At 36.9% G+C, this 24265-nt stretch overlaps 1 protein-coding gene across 1 annotated transcript in view; it reads left to right on the top strand.

Moving 5' to 3' along the window:
- Window positions 1–24265, top strand: part of LOC132159484 (uncharacterized) — a 280693-nt gene that overhangs the window by 83110 nt on the left and 173318 nt on the right. The gene's annotated exons all lie outside the window — the stretch shown is intronic.

The raw sequence follows: 24265 nt of genomic DNA, 5'->3' as shown, positions 1-24265 counted from the left end.
TGCTGGCTTAACAGAAAAATCTAAAGGAGTATGAAGCCACCAATACATGAGTAAGCCACAATTGCATATTTTAAGATTATCATGTTTGTCATGTTTATTTTTTCTACAATAATAATAATAAAGAGTCTGATATCTTTCTTAAAAAAATAGACTGTAAGCTTTATATATATATATATTGTGACGGGAGGAGCACAAGACAGACACAGTGGGCGTGGCGTCAGGCCTCGGAGAGGCTTTTATTAACAGAAATCAAATAAAACAGTGGATAAAAGGTGGCCAAAGGGGAAGAGTGTCCAAAACAACAGGGAATCTGGTGTCCTCGTCGTGCTGCGGGGTTTGTGTAGGTCGGGCAGTGTTCATGGAGGAAGGGTCCAGGTAAGGGGCAGAGTCCGGCGGCCGCACATATATATTGTCACCTGAACACTGAGGCAATCCATGAGTGTTAACTTTGAACACCAGCTTTGGTGTTCTCATCATCCATTCTGGTGTTAATATTTTACACCTTAAGAGTTTGTTGGTTAACATCAGAGTGTTAATAATGTTAACTCTTTCAAAAGAGTTAATTTAACACTTTACCAGTGATTCCCATATATACTATGGGCAAGTGTTAATTTTAACTCTGAGGGAGTTAAAGGGACAATAAGTAACTTTTTAGGTATTTTATTATCTAAAATCAATATTTTTATTCATAAATATGCCCTCAATGGTGTACAAATACCTATGCCAATGTTTAAACTAATCCTCGTAAATGAAGAATTTATTATCTTTATATACATGGGACGGGTAGGTCGACAGAGGCTTCCATGTAGTTCCGCCATCTTGCAAAACTATAATAGCAGAGAGGGACAAAAAGTACTAAGCCAACGCGTTTCCACAACGCGTTTTCGGTCCGAGCCAGAAACGCAGGTGCAGAGCAGTGAGAGGCGCTTGAAACTGCACCGGCAAGTTTAAAAGGCTCGATTGCATTCTTATTATGGACCATACATATGCCGCGCCACGGTAGACGGAAACATCGTCGCCAAAACGAAGTGCTATTAGAAGACATCCTGTCAAAGCTTTTTGGTACATATCGCCTACCGTAGATGCAACGCGCATTTGAAAAAGCGAGGCGCTGGAGAGCAAAATTAGTTTGAATGCAAAATACAATTTCACCACTAGATGGGAGTAATTCCTACTTACAGTCCCTTTAAATCCACTCTTTAAAATTTGCTATGTAGGTGGAAAGATCACAGGAATTCCAGAGCAGGGTACCAAACTGATGGACTTATAGATATTTTAAATTTTTTCCATGAAGAAACTGAGAAACTTGTTAGACTCCTGCACAGAGGAACAAATTGGTGACTTGATCGGTGCAATAAGGCTTTTGATCGTCTTAAAAATCTTACTCAGGTTTGCAGCACCATCACTTATAATAGATGAGTAGTACTTTGTTCTTGCTGCTTTGAGTGCTTCAGCGTATTGACTCAAATGACTGTCATACATAAGCTTATGAACAGTCAAACCTGATCTCTTATATTGGCGTTCAAGCTGCCTACTTTTCATCTTCATAGCCCTTAACTCAGTGGTGTACCAAGGAAAAGATTTGCTAGATGAAACAACACGTTCTCTCCTAGGGGCTAATTCATCCAAAGCAGATGACAAAATAGAATTATAGTGATCAACAGTTTCAACAGCTGAGTGCTCTGAGATCAGGCAGGAGAGACTGTCAAATTTAAGATTCTTGACATTTCTAAAACTAATACCCTTGTTTGAGTACCACTTAGAAGTGGTACATTTAAATTAAAAGTGAGAAGCTTATGATCACTGATACACAAGTCACTACTATCTTGTTGATCAATGTCCACTCCAACAGAACATACCAGATCAAGTGTGTGACCTTTATTATGAGTGGGAAATTTCACTTGCTGGATCATGTTAAAACAGTCTAATGCATAAATGAAATCTACTATTAGAATACTATTAGAGTTGTCCACATGAATATTAATGTCTCCAGCCACAATCATTGCTGGACAAAAAGCACTAAGAGATGTAAGTAGCTCTGTGAGTTCATTAAAAAAACAGGATTTGGTTTTGGAGGTCGACATACGAGCACAATAAGGACAGTTGAGACTCCGTTCACTTTAAAAGCAATGCACTCAGATGATAATACACAGGGAATGGTAATTTCCTAAACAGATATATCAGCTCTGTAGATAACAGCGAGACCACCACCTTTACCACTTTGACGTAACCTCTCAATATATATATGTATATATATATATATATATATATATATATATATATATATATATATATATATATATATATATCCCAGTGGAGCACTCATATTTAAGTTTATAAAATCATTTGGCTGGTGCCAAGTCTCACAGATACAAAAAAAGTCCAAAGCATTGTTCAATATGATATCATGAAATAAAGCAGTCTTATTATTCAGTGAACGAACATTTAGATGTGCAAATTGAGCAGTTTCAATTCACAATTTCTGATGAGTCAGTTGTGGGAAACACAAGTTTGCATGGCAAACACTAAGTAGAGAACGCTTGTGTGTTTCAGAGGCCTTGGATAGAGAACATAAAACTTTAATGCCAGTCCCAGTAGTATAAACATTCCGCCGTGATTCTCTGTGTAAATATCCTCTGCCGACATAATTTCAAGGTGAAATAACATGAAATGTTATTTTTGATATTGCGTTTATGTGGTAACACAATTGTTGTATGTTCATATTTTACTTTATTTTTTTTTTCTTATTTTATTGGTTGTTGTTCGAAATAAAAAAATAAAGAAAAGAAAAGAAAAGAAAGATCTTTTGAACACAGACGTCGAGAAGTAAATAATGTTCCAATGAGAGAAGTTCATCAAGGAGTACCTTATCATGATGAAATCCAACTGTTGTTGAAGGACCCGCTCTCCACGAAGCCCAGACAGGGTCAAAATAATGATGACGATGTTTTGTACTTCTATTTAATGAACGGCGTTTTGTTTTGTCTCTGCGTTCGTCACTAATCACTAAACTCTGACATCCTACATCATCCGCCGGAATGGCTTCTGCATATGACAGTCAGCAGAAGTAAGAAAAAAATGTTTATTATGTTTGAAATATGGATATTTATCTTTCAAACATGCATGGATTCACTACAGGAGGCTTTTATTCAACCCCCGGAGCCGTGTGAGGGATGTTTTATTACGGATGTGCGCACTTTATTTCACGTCTTCTAAACTGTTGACAACCAACACCGATTACCCCCATTGAAAGGCTTGGGGGGGCCAGGAAAATTTTTTAAGATAACTCTGAAAAGATTGAATTCTTCTGAAAGAAGAAAGTCACATACACCTAGTATACTTTGAGGGTGAGTAAAACACAGGCTAGTTTTTAATTTTTGGGTGAACTAACCCTTTAACTATGTAAGGCCTTTTCTGCCAAATTTAAATAAATAAATGAAATGATTAAAATTTAAATTAAAACCAGATTAACGATTTCATTACAGAAAACTGTACGCAAAATATGTGACAAAATTGAGAATGAAATTAAATGATTTCATTTTCACTGTGACATACCTGTCAAATTGAAAAATAAAATGCAATTGGTGATTTCACATTTCATTTTCAATACAGTCTCAAGGCAAGACTGCCAATATTAAAATGAAAAGCCAAACATGAAAAAGAAACTACACATACAGTTTTTACAAAGCTCTTTATTAACGCTCACGCAATAATAGTGACACAATTCAAATTTAAATGTAAATTTTACTTTTCATTTTAATTCCTCTTTTATTTCACTGTTTTCATTTTCGTTTTCATTTTCAAAGACAACCTGCATGCAAATTATATGTTAATGAGTGGGTGTGGCTCAAATACGTTGTTACGTGGAGGAGCTATAATGGCGATTATGGCCAGTATAGCAGCAGAATTAAACCAGCTAGCAAACATTTCGGATGATAATGACTTCATTTTGCTACGAGTTGAATCTATCTTGGATACACTTGGACATTTTGCAGCCGTCACAAACTCAGCAGACAGCAGATTTTCCGGGGAGTCTCGTGGAGGCTCAGGCCGAGGAACTGCAGTGGGTCGAGGGTTTGACGCATGCTGGTCAGGCTGGTTGTGTCTTCCAAGGTTCTAATGCTGCAGCAGCTTCCCGCAAAAGCTCACTAACAGATTCGCCATGTCTCGATTACAATATATTCATATTTTAATGTCGTGTCACACATTGTTTCAACCACCATTCAACTCATGCACACGAGACTTCGACGACTGTCTCTAGCGCCGTTAATAGAATAAGCCACACCCACTCATTAAAATATAATTTGCATGCAGGTTGTCTTTGAAAATGAAAACGAAAATGAAAACAGAGAAATAAATGAGGAATTAAAATGACAAGTAAAATTTACATTTAAATTTGAATTGTGTCACTATTATTGCGTGAGCGTTAAATAATATGCTTTGTAAAAACTGTATGTGTAGTTTCTTTTTCACGTTTGGCTTTTCATTTTAATATTGGCAGTCTTGCCTCGAGACTGTATTGAAAATGAAATGTGAAATCACCAATTGCATTTTATTTTTCAATTTGACAGGTATGTCACAGTGAAAATGAAATCATTTAATTTCATTTTCAATTTTTTTTTCACATATTTTGCGTACAGTTTTCTGTAATGAAATAGTTAATCTGGTTTTAATTTTAACTTTAATCATTTCATTTATTTATTTAAATTTGGCAGAAAATGCCTTCCATATTTAACAACAACACTGTAATAAGAGTGCATGCATTTTACATTTAAAACTTAAACATTACGTTTAAAATTAAATAATGAAATAATGAAAGGCCTTGTTAAATCACAATAACTTTAATAAATACTAAATACAGTTTTTTGTTTGTTGGTAATACCAAAACTTTCCTCCAATTAATATTTCAAATAAACTTGGACCAACAGAAAATAGCACTTGGTTTACTAACAATTTATTTTGTAAATAATAAATGTATAGACTTTTATTTTTTATATAAATGTATTTATTCATTCATATAAATTAATTAATTTTTTTTTTTTTTTTGCTAGATGAAAAACTAATTCTGCCACAGAAAATGTCAGCAGGGTAAAGCAGAGAAGTATGTATAGAGTATGAAATACCTCTTGTGACGCGTGTCCCGAGCTCTCATCAGCGTCGCCCTGGAAACCAAGGAGAAACACCTGCATGCACTCAGCACGGGCTGGCTGGCCACAGCTGAGCCTCAACAAGGGACAAGCCGCCGTCTCACACACACTGGTGAGACATGTCTCCAGAAAACTCCACGATAACCGTTACTCTTCCTTTCTTCCAGAGAGCAGTGTGTGACTGGCCTGCCCCAGCTTGTGAGCAAAGCATGCACACCTAGCACTCGAAAGCACAGAGGATAGACTGTGGAGCACCGAGCACCAGCACACCTCACCTGGACACTTTGACACAAGTAATCCCTTCAATAAATTCACCCTCTGGGGCCTTTTCCCCCGGAGTGTGAACAAGGAGCGATGCACGCCGGAGGGAATCTCAAGACCAGTAAACAGGCTGGCATTTCCCAGTCCACAGGATAAGCTTATGCCCACGGAACCACCTCGCTCGCCAAATCGGGCCTGGCTGGCAGGCTGAGTTGTCCCCCACAAGCCACTGGCGGGGGCACCGCGGATGAAAGTAAAAGTTAATGGACGATCCAACTGAGCCCTGCTATATTCAGGCAGCACCATCAGCCTGGTGCAGCCTACTGTGTTGCCCCGCGAGTGGATTCCTGGGCTCTCTTGCCCATCACCTGCGTACATGGAGACACACGACAGGTCCCCGCACGTTGTGTCATCATCTCGGCCGCCCTACTGTAGGTGCTTGGCCTATCGAAGTGGGAGTCATGAGGGACCTCCCTGTCCCCATGCTGCTCGGGAGAGATTGGCCGGGGTTCGACCAGCTGCTCGCCGCAGCTACTCAGCCTGCCAACCATGCCGGAAACCGCAGAAACCGGAAGTCGACCCAAGCACCTCTGCGGTACCTCGCCTTGCCAGCCTTAAACTAACCTTTACTTTGATGTGTTTCAATAGGTGTCGGGGGGGGGGGGGGGGGCACTTGCAAAGGAACAACTCGGGGATGAACATTTAAAGCATTGCTGGACTCAGGTCAGAGTGATTGAAGGGAAGGAAAGCAAGCTGCCACCTCATCCGGTCTCTCACTTCATAGTTGAAAATGCGCAGCAAAGGAAGGGGGGGGGGATAAAACTACTAGTTGTATCCCAGACGAAGACCGAGACAGTGATGGAGTTGGTACACTCCAATCCAATGACTGGCCACCTGGAGGCACAAAATACCATCCAGCGGATCCGTGACTATTTCAACTGGCCAGGCCTGGATGTTGAGGTGAAAAGATTTTGTCAAGCTTGGCCCACCGGCCAACGGACGTGACCATGGACACCTGCCCCCAGCCTGCTGATTCCTCTGCCTATCATAGAGGTACCCGTTCATGTCCCGGCTAATGGCTGACCTCTGTCATCTCCTAAAGGTAAAACAGCTTAAGACCATGGTTTACCACCCCCAAACCGATGGGCTGGTCGAGCGTTTCAATCAGAGACTGAAGCAGATGTCAGGACTGGGACCAGATGTTGACATATGTCCTCTTTTGGCATCCGTGGTGGTGAATATCAATCCCCTTCTGTCGGCAACCCAGAAAAAGGAGCTGCAACAACTGGTCAGTCAATTCTCTGATGTGGGAGGAAAGGCCAACGCCAACGTGGACGGACTCTCCTGAATTTGGGCAGCTTTCGTGGGTCTGTCAGGGTTCACTCCCCACCCAACCCCAATCTCCCCATTGTTCCACAGGGCCAGGACGACGCTTGGCGGGGGGGTTGGGGGGGGTTTGACGTGTGTCCCGAGCTCTCATCAGCATCAATAATGCACCTGAGGATTCAGCAACTGTCCTACCAAAGGAATCCCTTTATCCAACCAGGTTTTCATAAATATCCTCTTACAATATTACAATTATTCCAGATATAATAATGGTGTGGAGAAAAATTGTGCTTCTAAATTACTTTCCAAGCCACAAGCACTTGACTGTTAAAAAAATGACAATTTAACAGGCAGTTTTTAAATTTTGTAATAACATATTTACTAAATCGAATTTAACAAGGAATTATTATTATTATTATTATTTTTTAAGAGCCACGTCATCAGCCAACTGACTAACTCATAATTGAAGTGATAACTTACCACATGCAGGAAATCCTTAATATGGACAAAGGCCTCCCTTTTTATATAGAATAAAAATTATTGGTTATCATCCAGCAGTTGGATTTCTTATCCAATTAAAATACATAAGAAAAAAATAAAGCCTGTCAATTAGACAAAAGTACAATTTCTGTCCCCCATTTCTGTGTATTCCCTGCTGCACACAAATCCTTGTATAAGTGTTCTTTAGGAAATATTTTGCAGTAAGAGTTAGAATAAATGTGAATGGTATCTCAGATTTTAACATTTTTATTTATTTATTATTATTATTTACCTTATTGGAATCAAAATTAGGAACTGACAAGAATCAGAATCATAAAAAATTCAAACAGTGCCCAACCTTACCCATACCCCACATTATTTTTACAGGCACATTTCAATTCACACGGTTTTAGACCATTTCTTTTCTTTTAAACCTACACTTACACTTCTTTGCTTCTGCCCTTCTTAAAAACAACCACAAAGTCTTATACGTGAATTTAATTTTCAAAATTACAATTATAAAACAGTTGCTCCTAGCAACCAGGATAGGTAGTATGTTTGCTTAACATAGCATTAAACTTGACAATTTATGAGATTAATATAATGTTTTGCTCTAAAATCACTATATAACATCAGTCATGTTTGAAACAGATGGTTCCATGTTGCTACTTATCACAAGTGAGACAGAATATATTCTTTATAATAATTTTTACTTGGACACAAGCTGTCATTTTACAACTTCATAACTAAAATGGATTAGTACACATTAGTAAATATTAGTTTAAGAAACAGTAGTGCTCTTCGTTTTTCACCCTGTCATTTCCTGTCTCTTATCATGCAGAAAAACTATGGCTTTGACTAACCTCCACGTCCTGTTTTTATGCTCTCAGCATGGTCCTCTTCCTGTTTGTCGTCATCTCTGACTGAACCTCCAGATCTGCTCAGATCTCCATCCACTGATGAACCATCACCTCCATCTTCATACATGTTACAGATGATAAATTCGTCATGTTCTTTCTTGAGTATATCCTCTGTCCTTTTCAAAATCTCAGAGCGCCATCCTGAGTCTTTTGAATCAAACTTAAGAAGTCCTCCTCCACACTCCTTTATTAAATTATGAATAACATTAGTCCATAGCTTTGCGGTGATTTTGAAAGAAAATGAGTCTTCATCAGTTGTCACCACTATTGTGTGTTTAATGGCCTGCTTACTGAAGAGACTCAGCACATAATTCACACTTCTCATGTCCTCCTCTGTGAAGTCCTTATATTGCAGTATGAGTGCGATTAAATGAGGTCCAGGAGCAGAGAGAGACACACAATCTCTCACTCCCTTTCTTATCTGATGCTGTGGGAGATGTGGCTGCAGCAGGTTAGTTTTGATGACTGTGATGTGTCTCTTCTCCACCTGTCCACTGATTTTCTCATTGAGATGCTGTGAATAAGACAGGGCTTTACTCTGAAACGCCGTTGTACCCAGTATAATGTTTCCCACTTCATTGTTTTCAGATTCGTTCTTTCCTAGCAGAACAATCCTCAGATCACTTACTGAAAAAGAGCACAAACACACAGATGTTGGGGTTATACTGTACATACTGTATATTCTATTCTCTGCTCCTAATTACAAACTTCACAGAAAACGTTCTGCATGTGTACATTAACCAAAAACAACATGTTTTCCTCATGGGTACTGAAAAAAGGTGAAAGGTAAAAGATTTCAGGCTTTTACTATAGATCCCAACACATTCTCACTCCCGACTCGTTAAAATATAGATGCTTGGTCAGGACACTTTAGGCTTTTTTTTACATGCAGGGTCCTCCATAGCTTTAAATAAGAAACATTTGGCATAAGGCTTATTTGGCGGCAATTTTTCAATTAGCGCACAGACTGCACACATGCTCTGAGCTTTTACAGTAGACGGAGATGGTGATCACATCTATTCATCTCACAAATCAATCATTTTGGTTCTGAAGACTCTGAATATTCATATTTGAAAAAAAAATCCAGTATTATGTTCCTATATGTATGAATCAATACAATTTCCAGTTGAAATGAACAATAGAGGCAGTAAACCTCATTTTCACACAAAGTATGATTTATACGTACATAGTTTTCATTCATAAAGGCTAATATTTACACAATTACTTGCAGAATACTATGTTAAAATTCATATATGACCTTTGTAGTCACATATACAGCTTCAAGTGCATGCCATTTTTACCACTTGAGTAACTTGAGTCATAAAAGTTGCCAAATATATTTTAAACAGGGATAAATTTGTTGGTGCTTTTTGGAGGGGAAAAATTGCTAGGGTAGTCTGAAAAGTCTTTAATTAATATGTTGGAAACACTGAACGAAACTGAAATTTAGCAACCTATAAAAACGAAACTTAAATATAGTGTATAGCAACTTTGATATAGAGAGCGCATTTAGGGCACGCCTACACCACTGACTTTGTATTGCTGGAAGCTGCCTACTTATTATTTCTGACGTGCACTCTACGGTTTTTTTGTGGCTTGTTTGTACACCTTGTCATATAGCAGGTTTAAGGCATCGTTCTGTTTTTATTAAAAGGCCAAAATGAAAAGAGGCAGTTTCTCGCAGGTGGGCGTGGTTTTCAGGTTACGCGCGTCACTTGGTCTCTATATTAAAACAAAAACGAATTTAAAAACGTAAAACTATCGTTACGTTCTGATGTATATTCATGTTATCGATCTGATGTATATTGATATGATTTATATGTATACAAATGTGTGCGGGATGTATGCCTACATATCCCACTGTCGGCTAATACTTAGATCACTGAGAAAACATTGCAACATATTTGATATAGCCTATATCTGATTCATTGAAATCAACCTTGAAATAAAACAGTGAGAGGCGAGAACTGTTCTATATCATGTCTGCAGTTCACTGAAAATGTGATTGACATTATTTTTTTACTTTTTGGGCTTTTTTGTCACTTTCCATGAAGAATACAATATATTTTTTTGTATCTTACTGGTTTAGGCAGCATTTTTGCTCGTAGTGATATGAAATATTTTTTTACACGACCTAATTCATGCCATTTCACCATCTAGCGTATTTATAAAAATGAACGTAAAATAGCATTTTACATCAGTTTCTTCCTGGTGTTGCCACTTTTTAACATATTTAAAAGCGCTGTAAAAAAATACAAATAATAATAATAATTTAATATAAAACTAATAAACGATTGCCTTCTGTTTGCTATAATGTTTCATAAATAGGCTAAATCTAATTTGTCTCTTACCTGAACCTGACGCCATTTCAACAGCAACTGCTTGAAATCGAAATCGAAAGAAAAATGCTGTAGGACCCTCATCTGTGCCACGCCTTTTTTCGAGTGAATTAAGAACGAAACTTGAAATTATAGGGTGGAGAGGGGGAAAACATTCTGCCGGGCTTCAAATCAGCTCACAATCAAACTACTATAGGTGACATGTTTCATGCAAGCATACAAAACATGTTCATGGCTCCCAGCATGCATTGCTGCAATTTAGTTTTTTGGGATTGTCACCACTGTTGAGGATTGTACGACAACAATACAAAATACAACATTTTATTGTATTAATGCTACTGTAATCACAGCAACATTGCTGTATAAACACAGAATTTTATTGTATTAAATCAACAGTATATTTCTTGTATATCACTTGGTGTAAATTAACAGCAATTAGTGGCCAGGAGTTTCCTGTAAAAATACAATACATTTTTAACAGTGTAGCCTACATTATGTATTTTAACAGTGTTATTATTAACCAATCGCCTCATTGTTTATATATATATATATATATATATATATATATATATATATATATATATATATATATATATATATATATATATATATAATGCTTTTTAAGTTATTTTAAAGGCTATTGATGGCTTAGGTCTACAACAACAACGACAAAAAATATTACAGTATATTAATACTTCTTTGTAAATTATTATTTTAAGTAAAACCATGGTTAATTTGCAGTTACATTGGCTACAAGAACGATGATTTGTGGTGTTATTGTTAATACCATGGATAATTTTCATAAGGAAACCTAAAAACCTTTCACAGGAATGTGCTTGAACATGATAAACGAGCCTAGTTTTTACCTAAATGATTTATAATTTATTTTATATATTAAAAATGTATAGTGTGCATTGTAGCTGACACCTAAATGAACACATTACAATTGTTTTATGACTGCAAGTCTTTCTCCTCAAATGCTACTGAGCTTCAAATTTGCGTTTGAGCCCATGTGAAAAGGTAGCATAATTTACATATGACTTGCAGTTTGTTTTAATAAATATCAAACATTCAATTCAATTGTGCATTATAGCTGTCACCTAGATGAACAATTACAGTTGTTTTTATGACTGTAAGTCATTATCCTCAAATCTTACTGACGTTAGAAAAGTGTATACCAATATCGCATGTAATTTACAGACAGCCCTAAACTCTCGAACGTCAAACCAACTTCATGCCTGTTTTTTTTTTCTTTTCTCTGCGCCGGGTTGCTGATGTCCTTTTCCCCGGCATAGATGTCCATCCATCAATTATGAACATTCAGCTGCAAACATGAACGCGGATGGGAGAATGGCGCATGTTTTTTTTTTTTTTTTTTTTTTTTGATCAACTGAGATGGTGCCCCCTTTGGGAGACTGCGTACTCTGTGTAGGGAGCAACTGTATTGTGATGCGCGGGTCGGGGTTTTTTCCAACCCGCGGGTCCCGCTTTTCTGAAATTATTTGGCCCGCCCCGCAAATAAAGTAAAATTTCTTGACCCACCCCGACCCGCCCCACGCATCGGGGACATCACGGGAGTTAAGTTGCTACTTAGATCTTCGTATCGTAACCTTATCAATATAGCCTAGGCTATAGGTAATTGCACTATGATGGTTCGTTCGTGAACAAATCGTTCTCGTTTACGTAATCCACTGACCATAGTAAAAAGCTAATTTCTCGTTAAACGAAGTTCCTCCCACAGCAGCGCGCGAGCTATTAGAAGCGCATGCGCAGCTCGTGAACAGCTCTGTGAACTGTTTCATCCTGTCAAAGTGTTACTCAAGATGTGACGGCATGTGCATGTGGCATGAGCATGTGACTTGTTGAATGTAGTGAACGAATGCGATCTTCTCATAGGTGAATGAACTGATACATCTCGTTCGTGAATGAAATGAATGAGAGTAGGCCAAGCATGTAAATCTCGATCAGCAATCAGCAGATACAAAGCACAGTTATTGGTGCACATACGCTTGTTTTCATATTTGGAATACAGAACATAACTCCAAGTTTAATCCCTGATAAAACCTCGTGCTTTGTTAATCTGAACAATTTATTTAAACTATTTATTTAATGCGATCATGCACACACTTTAATAAAGCCAACCCAGATAGCAAACTGACATAGAATCAACGTAGAATCGACGTTTCTCGCGGCGTCGAAACGACGTTGATCTCCGACGTCGATCCAACATCGTTTTGCTCACCGGGTTAACGTTGATCCGACGTCAGGCACGCCATTGAAAACTAACGGAAAATCGATGCAATTGGTTGTCTTACCTAACGTTGAATCGACGTTGATTTTCAGTTGGTTGAAACGACGTCAGAGAATCAATTAGTTTTCAACATAAAATCGATCTAATTGGTTTGCTTATCTAACGTTGAAACGACGTTGATTTCATTTGGGTAAAACTACTTTACTATTAACATTTTCTGCTAGTTTTAAAAATCTCACATACTTACTACTAAATAAATTAGCCTGTATAAATAAAACTTTAAACACATCACATTCAGTCATAATTTCTTTATTATTTATACAATACAGTTTATACACAGTTACACATACATGTGTAGAGCACAACCCATCTAAGTCTAGCAAAGAAAATGCTTTTACACACAAATACACACACAAATAGGTATAAAGTATATTATAGGCTAATATAAATTGTGTCAAGTAACAAATTAAAAGCTTTATTCACTGAATAAAAAATAAAATATGACCAAATGTGTCTGACTTATTTTCAGTGGGTCACAAAAGAAGATGCAAGGCAGAACCTTAAAAAAACTGACAGCCTCAGTCACGGTTCACTATCATTGCTTTTATATATATAATAATGGTGACTGAGGCCGTCACTCTTTGCTTTTGTGTTCCACAAAATAAAAGACATATGAGATGATGATTTATAAAGAAGACAAAGGTAGATCAAGTAGATCAATCAGTTTTCATTTGCAATCAAAACTTGAGTTGTTTGTAATATCAGGGATGTAGCCTAATCAGGTCAGGTATGATCATGTAGGCCACAATTAGACAATAAAGTTAATTTTTAGTTGACTTATATATATATATATATATATATATATGTCCTATGACTCCATGATTAAATTCATCTGTAGTTTGGGGGTAATATTATCTTTTGTATATTTTCATATAAAATGGCTACATTTGATGTAAAACATGTATTTCTTTTCTTTTTATTATGTATATAAAATGTAAACAAAATGCCTTGTGTTATTTAGCATGTGCTATTTAACTAATTCACTTTTAAAAACTCTTTGGATCTACACAAAACATGCAAATGATTTTTGGATTCAAAATGTCAATTTTTACTTAAAGGTGACAAGTTTGCATCCCCTGAATATTCAGTTGTTAATGTCCCTTTGTTATATTTGCATATAGTACATCTACTGTACAATCGAGACACTTTGTACATTATTATAACAAAATTGAGCACTTGTGACACTGGAATTTGTATTTGTAGAGAATATTTCAATCAATCATCAAGAAAATGTTTTTGGAGTTGCAAGCTTGTATTTTGTTTCTCTCTCTCTCACAAACACAACAAAACCTTCTCAAAATCTTCACTACAGGTGCATGAATCCTATTCTACGAAATAACAAATTCACAGGCTCAGTTATACCAGATTTATGGAGGGCTGCATTTCATTTTGCTCATATTATTGAATATTTTTTTCCTGAAATGTGTTTATTAGAACTGGACATATTTACAGACTTAATTAGAATAGTAGTATTTGTAGATAAGATCATGGTAGAATGACCTGCCTTTATTAATTTGAGCAGCTGAGTCTTCAGCCATTTCCCAAAAGCACTTACCATTTCTATTCAATTCATTTCTATTCAATTTGCTCTAATTTGTAAAAAAATAAAATAATAATAATAGTAAATAAATAACTTATGTGTAGTGTGCTAGACTAAAACCCCTTTCACACTGCACGGTGGTCCCACAAAAAAAGGCAGATCAATGTTTGTGACGAAAAATTATGTGCAAACTGTAATGAAGCAGAGATCAGTTAGTTTGTTCTGAAGCTAACATCGTTCGCCAGCTTAAGTGAAACAAAACACGTCACATCGTAATGTCATGTGTCTTTACGGGATCTTTATGGGTTTTGTGTACGCACATACAGATTCCGGAAAATCACTGGTAGTGTGAATGAACCAAAATCTAACGATCCGGGAACAATTGCCAGGACACATTACCCGTGTATTATCTAGAACCTCAGTGTGAAAGGGGCTAAACTGAGCACTTGTATACTGTTGTTCTCTTATTTGTAGAATAGGATTTGTGCACCTCAGAATATGAAATGGTGTAACTGTTGTGTTGTGTTTGCTGGAGAGAATTAGTAAAAAAAAAAACGTATTGTTAGTACTAAAATGTATCTGTTACTTTAAATTTACAAATATGCTTGTGTGACTATTCATTACAACATTTCCACTGTCACAGGTGCTCAGGTTTGCTATAACAATACCTTCACAGAACATAATAGTAGTAGTAGTCAGCTATCCATGCAAAGAGGTCAGTGAGGTGTACTGTAGGTACAGCTGTCCAGGCCAACATCTGATGTGCTGATCTCTTCAACGGTCATCCCGGGAAACCTTAAATAAAAACAAAATCCATCATACATTACCAATATAAAAGGGCTGTACAATCCTGTTCCTGGAGATCTACCTACCTGCAGAATTCAGATCTGACCCTGATCCAACACACGTCTGTAACGGTCAAGTGCTTTCACTGATGTGCTGTGAAGTAGATTTGCTGACAAGTTCCTCCCTGAAAGTACATTGAAAGTACAAATACAAATAAATTTTGAAGTTTAGCTGTTTAATTACTGTACTCATTAAAATGTAGCAACCTGAATATCACTTCCTAACATCATCCCTAGCAAGTAACTCTCTTTCTCCTCTCATGTTCCATACTTGGATCTGGATCTGCCTGTGGAACCAGCTCATCTTTCTGTCCCTCATCATCATCACTGGTGGCATGTTGCTGCATAGCTGTCTGGCTCACTTCACTGCTGCTAATGTTTAACTGCAAAGTGCTGCTGCTGACTATGCTGCTAAATATTTCAATTAGTTTGCGACATTTAGCGGCTTCAGTATCTAAATTCCGCTATTTTTTTCTCTCGACTTCTCAGCCCCATCCGTTTCATTCCGTTTTTTTAACCGCAGCCGCGTTATGCATATGTTTGTTTCTATGCTTTTTCTATCTAACGTCTTTACTGTTGGTTTCTTCCTACTCTTCGACTTCTTCTTGTCCTTACTTGGCGGCCACTGCCAGTGCAGCTGGCGTCCACCTTAAAGGTGCATTGCTGCCACCTACAGTACTGGAGTGTGAAACAGATTATTGGGGAAAAAAACAGGTGATGACTGCATGCGTGGTGCGTGGTGGGTGGTGGGTGGTGGGCCGGCCCGCTGGCCGTCCTGGAGTACCGGCAGTTCTGTGATTCTCCAGATCACACAGATGGCCAGTCTGCCCCTGGTCACGAGCGAGGATGGAGCTATGGCAATCAGCCGTTTAAACGAATCAGTTGATTCTCAATGACTCACTTATTATCAGTCACTTGCTGCCATCTACTGGCAGTTTGAATTTCACATTGTCGATTTTCTTTTTCTTTTTTTTCCATGTTTTAAATTATTTCAAATATCAGATTTCAACATTTTATGTTAAAAATGAAACATTAGGCCTATTTATGCATATGTATAACATATATTTTATGTTGGAATAAAAGACACAAAGTACTAGTTGAAGTGCTTCTTATTCATACCCAACGATACAAAATGCATTTTGCATTTACTTGTATTTTACTTTCAGTACTTGACTACTGTCAAGGGTGTTATAAAGGATCCATGTGCAAAGACAGTCAATTAGAAACAATCTTTAATAAAGACGCAAAACAAGGTGGTCTGTACAATGACACAGAACTGTATGAAACACAGAAACCAACTGAAGATGGTCAGGTTCAGAGGACTCCTGTCTTGGAGAGAGCTCATGGGGCTGGGCTCTCTGGATCATATTGTTCATATTGTTGACGTGTTTGATCAAAGTGCCCAAGATTCTGTAAATCTTACACACTTAGACCTATATAAACCACACCCAATCAGGGTCCTGCATTTATTACATAGACGACAATAGAACACATATTATTAAAAAATAAAAGTTGCCTTTTTTAAAGCTGTTAAAACTGGATGTGCAAAGCGAAATGTTTGCTCAAATATCAATAACCCCAACCATAACAGTTTATCTGTCAATCTCTTGTGCTTAAAAGTTGTTCGTTATAACAGTAGACATGTTTTCTTATAGCGAGCAGGGCTTGACAATAACTTTTTTGCTGACTAGCCAATGTGGTTAGTGGTTTTCCAAAGTTACTAGCCACACAGCATTTTTACTAGCCACATTTTTGTTGTTGTGAAATTACCTGTTAAAAGTTGACTATGACGTGCTAATATTTAATTGAACTAGATTTAGAACCCTTTTAAATGTAAAACCACTGTACACACCTAAATCAAGACTACATAAATGTATAACAATAAAGGTCATTAGCTCTGATAAGGTTGTGTGTAAAGCTCCTTTTTAAAATAAAACCATGTATTAAGATAAAGACATAAAAAAGTAGCTTCTAATTGCATAATAAAATTGTGCATGGATGCACAAGATTAATAAAAAAGATAAAAAACCAAACTGAAAAAAAAAAAATGTTTAGCATTAGAAACACTGTCTGTTTAAATATCAGAATCAGACTCAGAATTACTTTATTGAAGAAATTATTTGTTACAAATTGCAATGGAAAGTAGGTCAGTCTCGAAACCTCACGAAAAGTGCATGCCCTGGTTTGGACAAAGTTGCTCTTATATTCATTAAAATGTGAGGGGAACGTTCCTCTTATCATAAACACATTTCAGTTTTTGTGCTCAGGCCCTAATAATGACTACTGGTTAGGTTGCAACCCTCTATGGACACCTTGGCAATTGAATCGCCATTGGCTAGTAAATACTTTAGTTTACTCGCCAGACTGAGATGTATATATAAAATATGTGTAAAATGGAAAAGTTTTTTAAAAAATACACTTTTAACATCAGTCAGTCAAGCTTTATAATAATCAAGTTTTATTTAATATAACTTAAGTAGTTAGAAGTAAATTTGATAACCATGTTTGAATGCATATTAGTCATTTTAACTGAACATTTTAACTTGAGAGGTGGTTGTTTTTTCTGTAAGAAAATGGGGAAAAAACGAACAAAAATATGGATAGGATAATAATTATACGAATTCTAATACTAAGTAGCCTACTATAAAACACACTAAGGATTACCAAGGATCAGACATGGGGACTTGTGACTTGGTGACTTGGACTCGAGTTGCTATTTTTATGACTTGTGACTTGACTTGACAAAAAATAAAATACTTGAGACTTGACTCGGACTTGGAAGTTAAAGACTCGGGACTTGACTTGACTTGAGACAGGATGACTTGAATGACTTGAGTGTTAATCACATTATGTTTTCAGTTTGAACATAAAATATATAAATTATTTTTAAAAAATAAAATTGAAGAGAAGAGAAGGCAAACACTGTGAGCTGAATCAAACAGAGGATGAGAAACACTTCCCAAATACAGCACTACAAGAGAAACATTCTTCCCACAGTTTGAAGCTTTGAATCCTTCATTCTTGTCTCTAAATGACTCAGAGAAACTACTCTATATACTTGGAGAGAATGAGACGGCAGTCACAATAGCTGCTAAATATTTATACACCATACACACCATACGAAAGGGATAATTTATTGTATTCAACTGTTTTATTTTATATTCTTAATTCTATATAATTACTATTATTGATATTAGAAATATTATCTGCTGCTGCTATTTTTATTGTATTTTATTGTAATCATATTTTATTCTGTATCTAAATGCTAAATTTGGCAATACTGTAACTCAAATGTCATGCCAATAAAGCAACTTGAACTTGAACTTGAGAGAGAGAGAGAGAGAGAGAGAGAGAGAGAGAGAGAGAGAGAGAGAGAGAGAGAGAGAGAGAGAGAGAGAGGGGAAATGTAAGAAAGTTTAATGTTGTATGTAAACTGTGTTTGAGGGGAAGTCCTGGCCTAATGGTTAGAGAGTCAGACTTGCAATCGAAGGGTTGTGAGTTCGAGTCCCGGGCCGGCAGGAATTGTGGGTGGGGGGAGTGCATGTACAGTTCTCTCTCCACCTTCAATACCACGACGTAGGTGTCCTTGAGCAAGGCACTGAACCCCCAACTGCTCCCCGGGCGCCGCAGCATAAATGGCTGCCCACTGCTCCGGGTGTGTGCTCACAGTGTGTGTGTGTGTGTGTTCACTGCTCTGTGTGTGCACTTCGGATGGGTTAAATGCAGAGCACAAATTCTGAGTGTGGGTCACCATACTTGGCTGAATGTCATGTCATGTCATGTCACGTCACGTCCTTTGTGTGTGTGTGTGTGTGTGTGTGTGTGTGTGTGTGTGTGAGAGAGAGAGAGAGAGAGAGAGAGAGAGAGAGAGAGAGAGAGAGAGAGAGAGAGAGAGAGAGAGAGAGAGAGAGAGAGAGAGAGAGGGGGAGGGGGTGTTCAGAGAGGAGTCTGTTGGATGTTTAGCTGTTATTTGTTTTATGGACTGTTGAAATGTTGAAATGTTGAAAATGTAAAACATTTCTGTTGGCAGAAGTGAAAAATAAATAATTTTATGAAGTTACAATTTTTAGTTTGATTCCATGATGTATTTTACTGAACATGAGTATTTACTAGGGATGCACCGAAATGAAAATTCTTGGCCGAAACCGAAAACCGAAAAAGAGAAAACCAAGGCCGAAAACCGAAACCGAAACACCGAAAGAAATTATGCCAATTATTAGTACCATTGCATTTATTGCTATGACCGTGTACTAACTTGACTAAAATTAGGACATTGATATTGCATAAATTAATATTAAAGTTTCAAAGATAATTACAATTACATAAATTATAAAAAAAAACATAAAAATACATAATTACAAATTATGCAAATATTTATTAAGCACATTGCAACAATGCACAGTATTAAAATAAAATTCAAACTAAAAATTCATCCCACTCATGTGTATATTAAATAATAATCTACTGGCCTACAGAAAGGTTTTAAAATGAACTGTTCTCTCATAAAAACAAAGTGCATTTAGGTGAAGTGCATTTGAAATTGTTCTCTGTAGGACTAGAAAGTGCATTACTTCTCCAGTGGGCAAGACTGTTATCACTTCTGGGGATGGGGGCTTCAGACAGATAACCATCTAGCTGTTGAGCTTGTCATATGCCTGACATTTGAGAAATATTTGAGAGAGTGTATTTAAATAGGGCCTGGGCATAACTAAATTTTTTTATCAAATTAAAGCAGAAATCTAGCAGAAAATCTAGCAGAAAAATGGCTACAATCTGATATTATGTATATGTGTGTGTGTGTGTGTATATATATTATATATATATATATATATATATAAATAATGTCACATATATAGTAGCCTAAGAACAAAATAGCCAACGTATTATTATTATTTGAGGCACTTTCTTGCAGAATTCCACTGAACACATCAGACAACGAGGGTGCATGCCCCTCATCTGGTGCAGACACGAGTCTTTTTTCTGCGCTCTGATCTCAGTCTCCTGCGCTTGGCGCTTCTCTGTCTCCACACGGGTTCTCCGCATCCAGCGCGGCCTGGATCATTTCTCGTGCGCGCTGCCTTATTTCCGCATCCAAGTAATGGTCTTTATCAGTGTTCGAATTGAGTCAAAGCTCTTGGGGGGTCCCCCAACCCCCCCCCCCCCCCCCCCCCAAAAAAAACAAACAACTAATAATATACATATTTGTATTTATTTATTTCATATAATAATATAATTTACTTTACTTTACTTGTGAATTTAATTTACTTTGTGTGTTTCATAACATGTTTTTGCAGCTGAGCATTTACTATGTAAAATTAAATAAAAATCTATGAAATAACAAGATGGCTCTTCTCTTCTTTCCCTTGTCCATATCTGAGAAAATAATGTAAGATGTAAGTTGTAATATTATATTTGTTGTCGTTACTGTGAATATATTTAAGAAAGCACTCCATGTTATTCATGCTACTTATTAAGGTTATTAATGGTGATATACTATGAACAGTGCACATGTAGGCATTTTATTTCATTAAAAAAACTAATTTATCTTGAATGTAGTTACATAACCCTTTCATATTTTCAAGCAGAAGTTGTCATAGTTGGGTAAACTTCTATAGTGGTGAATGAGAGTATATGTTTAAATATATGTTTTGTCACAATAGTGTTTCTACAAGAGGGAAAAATAGAAATAATTTGATACGATTACGATGCTGATGACCATTAATCAATTTTGATCTCTTGATTCACTATCAATTCACATGAATAGGCCTACTGTACTTACTTTTCTTGGGTTAAACTCAGTATTTTCTTGCATTAATTAATATTCACTTGTGTGTGCTTATACGAGTATCTTTTTCAAATGTATAATCTAGTGTTTGATCATGTCTAAATATTTATTTAAATGCAAAACCTAAAAATAAGTAAGCAGTTATGACCTGCAATACTCTTTTGAGCAACTAGAGTATGTATATTTATTAGAGTGGGTAAACAATGGCATTGCAAATGGAAATTATTATTTTTCTGGCCACAAAATGACTTTAATTTGCCTCTTTGCATTGAATTTAAAATCCTTTTCTCCACTTAACCTTAAATACTACACTAATTGTATTAGGCTATACATAATGGAAAATAGGATACAATTCATAACAAAAACGGTTGATCTGCATGTTTGTCTTCGGTGTAATAATCAATGCATGTGTGTCTCACGCACAATTCGTGAGAGTTAGCAACCCTGCTTTATCATCGTTGACACAAAAAAAGCCTTCACCTGATGAACATTTTCATCAGTAATAATGTCCTTAATTAAATTAACACTGTTTTTGAGCAGTTAAGGTTACTAGATTTAAAATGATTTGTTTAATTCAGAATGGGTGCAATGCTAGCTCCAAACAAGATTCTATTTTTCTCAGAATTACGTTAGATGGCTAATTACAACTAACAAGCCGATAGTGAGCTAGCATCATAAGATAAAAAAAAACAACTATTGACAGACCAAGATTATAAGTGATTCTCTGATTCTAAGATAAACACTTATTCAGTAGCAATAAATTAGGTGTACCAAACAATCATAAAACAAAGAAATATTATCTTACCGTTATCGTGAGGTAAAATAATGACGAAGGATCACTCTGTCAGCCAATCACACAGCGACGTCGCGCCCGCAGTCTGTAAATTCCTTCAGAAAACAGCGTGTGGCGCACTTGAGCGTATTTTCAGATGCACATCTAATTTGAAGTAGCTTTTTATGGGAGCGGCACTTTTTACAGTCTATGGAGCGGCAGCGCAATACTTTGGTAAAAAATAGATAGATAGGGCTATGTCAAATATTGTTTCTATTTTAGTTTTAATGAAAAACCAGGGGACCCCCCAAGGTCATTTTTTTGGGCCTTATGGGGGGTCCCTTGATGCTTATGGGGGGTCCCGGACCCCCCCAGCCCCCCCTCAATTCGAACACTGGTCTTTATAACGTGGATCAAGAGCATTCGCGATGAAGTGCAGAGGATCCGAAAAGATCTCAGTGAGACGTGTACTAACAGACTCTACTTTTCTTTGTTTTCACTTCGTGGTCCGTCTTAATCTCTTTGTTAGGAGACGCTTTAGTGCTCCGAATAAAGGAATAAGAAGAGAGAGAATGTTCTCACTTGTGTGAAGTGAATGTCGCGGGGAGCTCGTGGTCTGCGCTATGCACGTGCAGGTCGCGGCTTCTGTTTGCGTCATCATAACATTTCGGCCGTATTGTTTCGGTGATAAAAGTCTATCGGCCGACAACCGAAAATGCCATTTTCGGCCGAAAATTTTCGGTGGCCGAATTTTCGGTGCATCCCTAGTATTTACAATGCAAATTCAAATTATTTTAATTTACTGTTACTTATATCTTGTCTTTTAACTTTATTAAGATCAGATTCTGCAGGTAAAATTACAATAATAAGGTGACTTGACTTGGACTTGACTTGACTTACTACAGGACTTGACTTGACTTGACTTGACATAACTTGTGACTTGACTTGACTTGACTTGCCCAAGAAAAAAATACTTGGGACTTACTTGAGACTTGTAGGTTAAGACTTGAGACTTACTTGAGACTTGCACATGTGTGACTTGGTCCCATCTCTGCCAAGGATTAATGAGCTGCTGGATTCATGAATATTAATCAGGTTTTGTGCGTTCCCCCGCTAACAACATTACGTAACTGCAACGTAATCTGGTGACCAAAGTTTCGTTGTGGCAACCGTAAAAGTGAAAGGTGCGTATACGTCGCCAGTAAGTAACTGCGACGTCGTGGCCACGTCGTGGGTCGGTAGTTGTGTGCTGGTAATCAGTAGGTAATTTTTATCATTATTTATTATTTTATGGGCGGACATGACATAGTTAAAGCTAATTTATGTCCTCATATGCCCAAACTAATTTAAAGGCTGTTTCAGCAGCTGTGAATGATGAATACATACTCAAAATGAATTCAGTTAATTTATTAACAAACAAATATGTACAGTGATACACCCAAATTATTAATAAAAACATAGGATATACAGTGAAATATGAATGAAAACATTGAGCCCATACAGAAGCACATAGATTGAAATATATGAATAATAAATACATTTTACGTATATTTAAATATGTATATCATTCTGTAAGCATCCAGGGTCAAAACATTATGCACAGATATGCACGTCTTAGTAAGCACTCAGCACATTGCATTTAAATATTTAAGAGCCATCATTAACCATGGACATAATTCATCAACTAATCACAAGCTCCCACAAGATTACTTCAGCTAATCACACCCTTAACCAAACCACTACAAATAATTAATTGAAAATCATATGCAATATCTTATGAACAGATGTATTATAGCAAATCAAGTTTAATGAATCTCACACTTATCATACAGCATTATGGCCAGTTCACACTGCCACAAAAACTTATTTTGTTTTGTTTGAACTGTGCTTAGCCTGTTGGAGTATGGCTTTTAGGTGCTTTGGAAACCAAAAAAAATAAAAAATAGTAGACAGCAATCCTCGTGAGAGAGAGGTCTGGTGTGGAAGGTGGATCTGGAACTGACTTCTCTTGATTATCTGTGTTCACAAACTGCCCTGAAATACAATTCAAACATTAACAATGATTGTTATAAATGTAACGTAAGGCTCTTACATTCATAATGACCTCCAGAGATGGTGAAGCCAGTCTGTGTCATTATTTCACGTTCATAACTCCTTACGAAATAGAACGTTTCACAACTCCGAAAAATGTATTTCCTTTCTTGTCAATACTGTGCGCGTGGCGCGTCAGTTGTGGAAGTGCACGCACTGTATGCCACGTCACTATATATTAAAAGCATGTCCATATTCTGACTTGGTGAAAAGTTTAATCGTGTGTGTGAAGTTTAATTACACTTTTTAAATAGCACTATACTCAGAGAGCAAAAAAAGAACGTACAAAAATTATGGTAATGAAATTACGTGCATACAACGTTGTAAAAAAAAAGCACATTCAAATGTGGTAATGAATGGCAAAGACTGAGATGCACCTTTTACACTCTTTCATGATCTATTACAAGTTTACCTTTGTGGACTGTTTCGAAACAGTTTAACTGGGATA

Source organism: Carassius carassius, chromosome 16 (genome assembly GCF_963082965.1).
Source record: "Carassius carassius chromosome 16, fCarCar2.1, whole genome shotgun sequence".
NCBI lineage: Eukaryota > Metazoa > Chordata > Actinopteri > Cypriniformes > Cyprinidae > Carassius > Carassius carassius.
The sequence above is the reverse complement of the archived record's forward strand: the minus strand, read 5'-3'. Positions and strand labels throughout refer to the sequence as shown.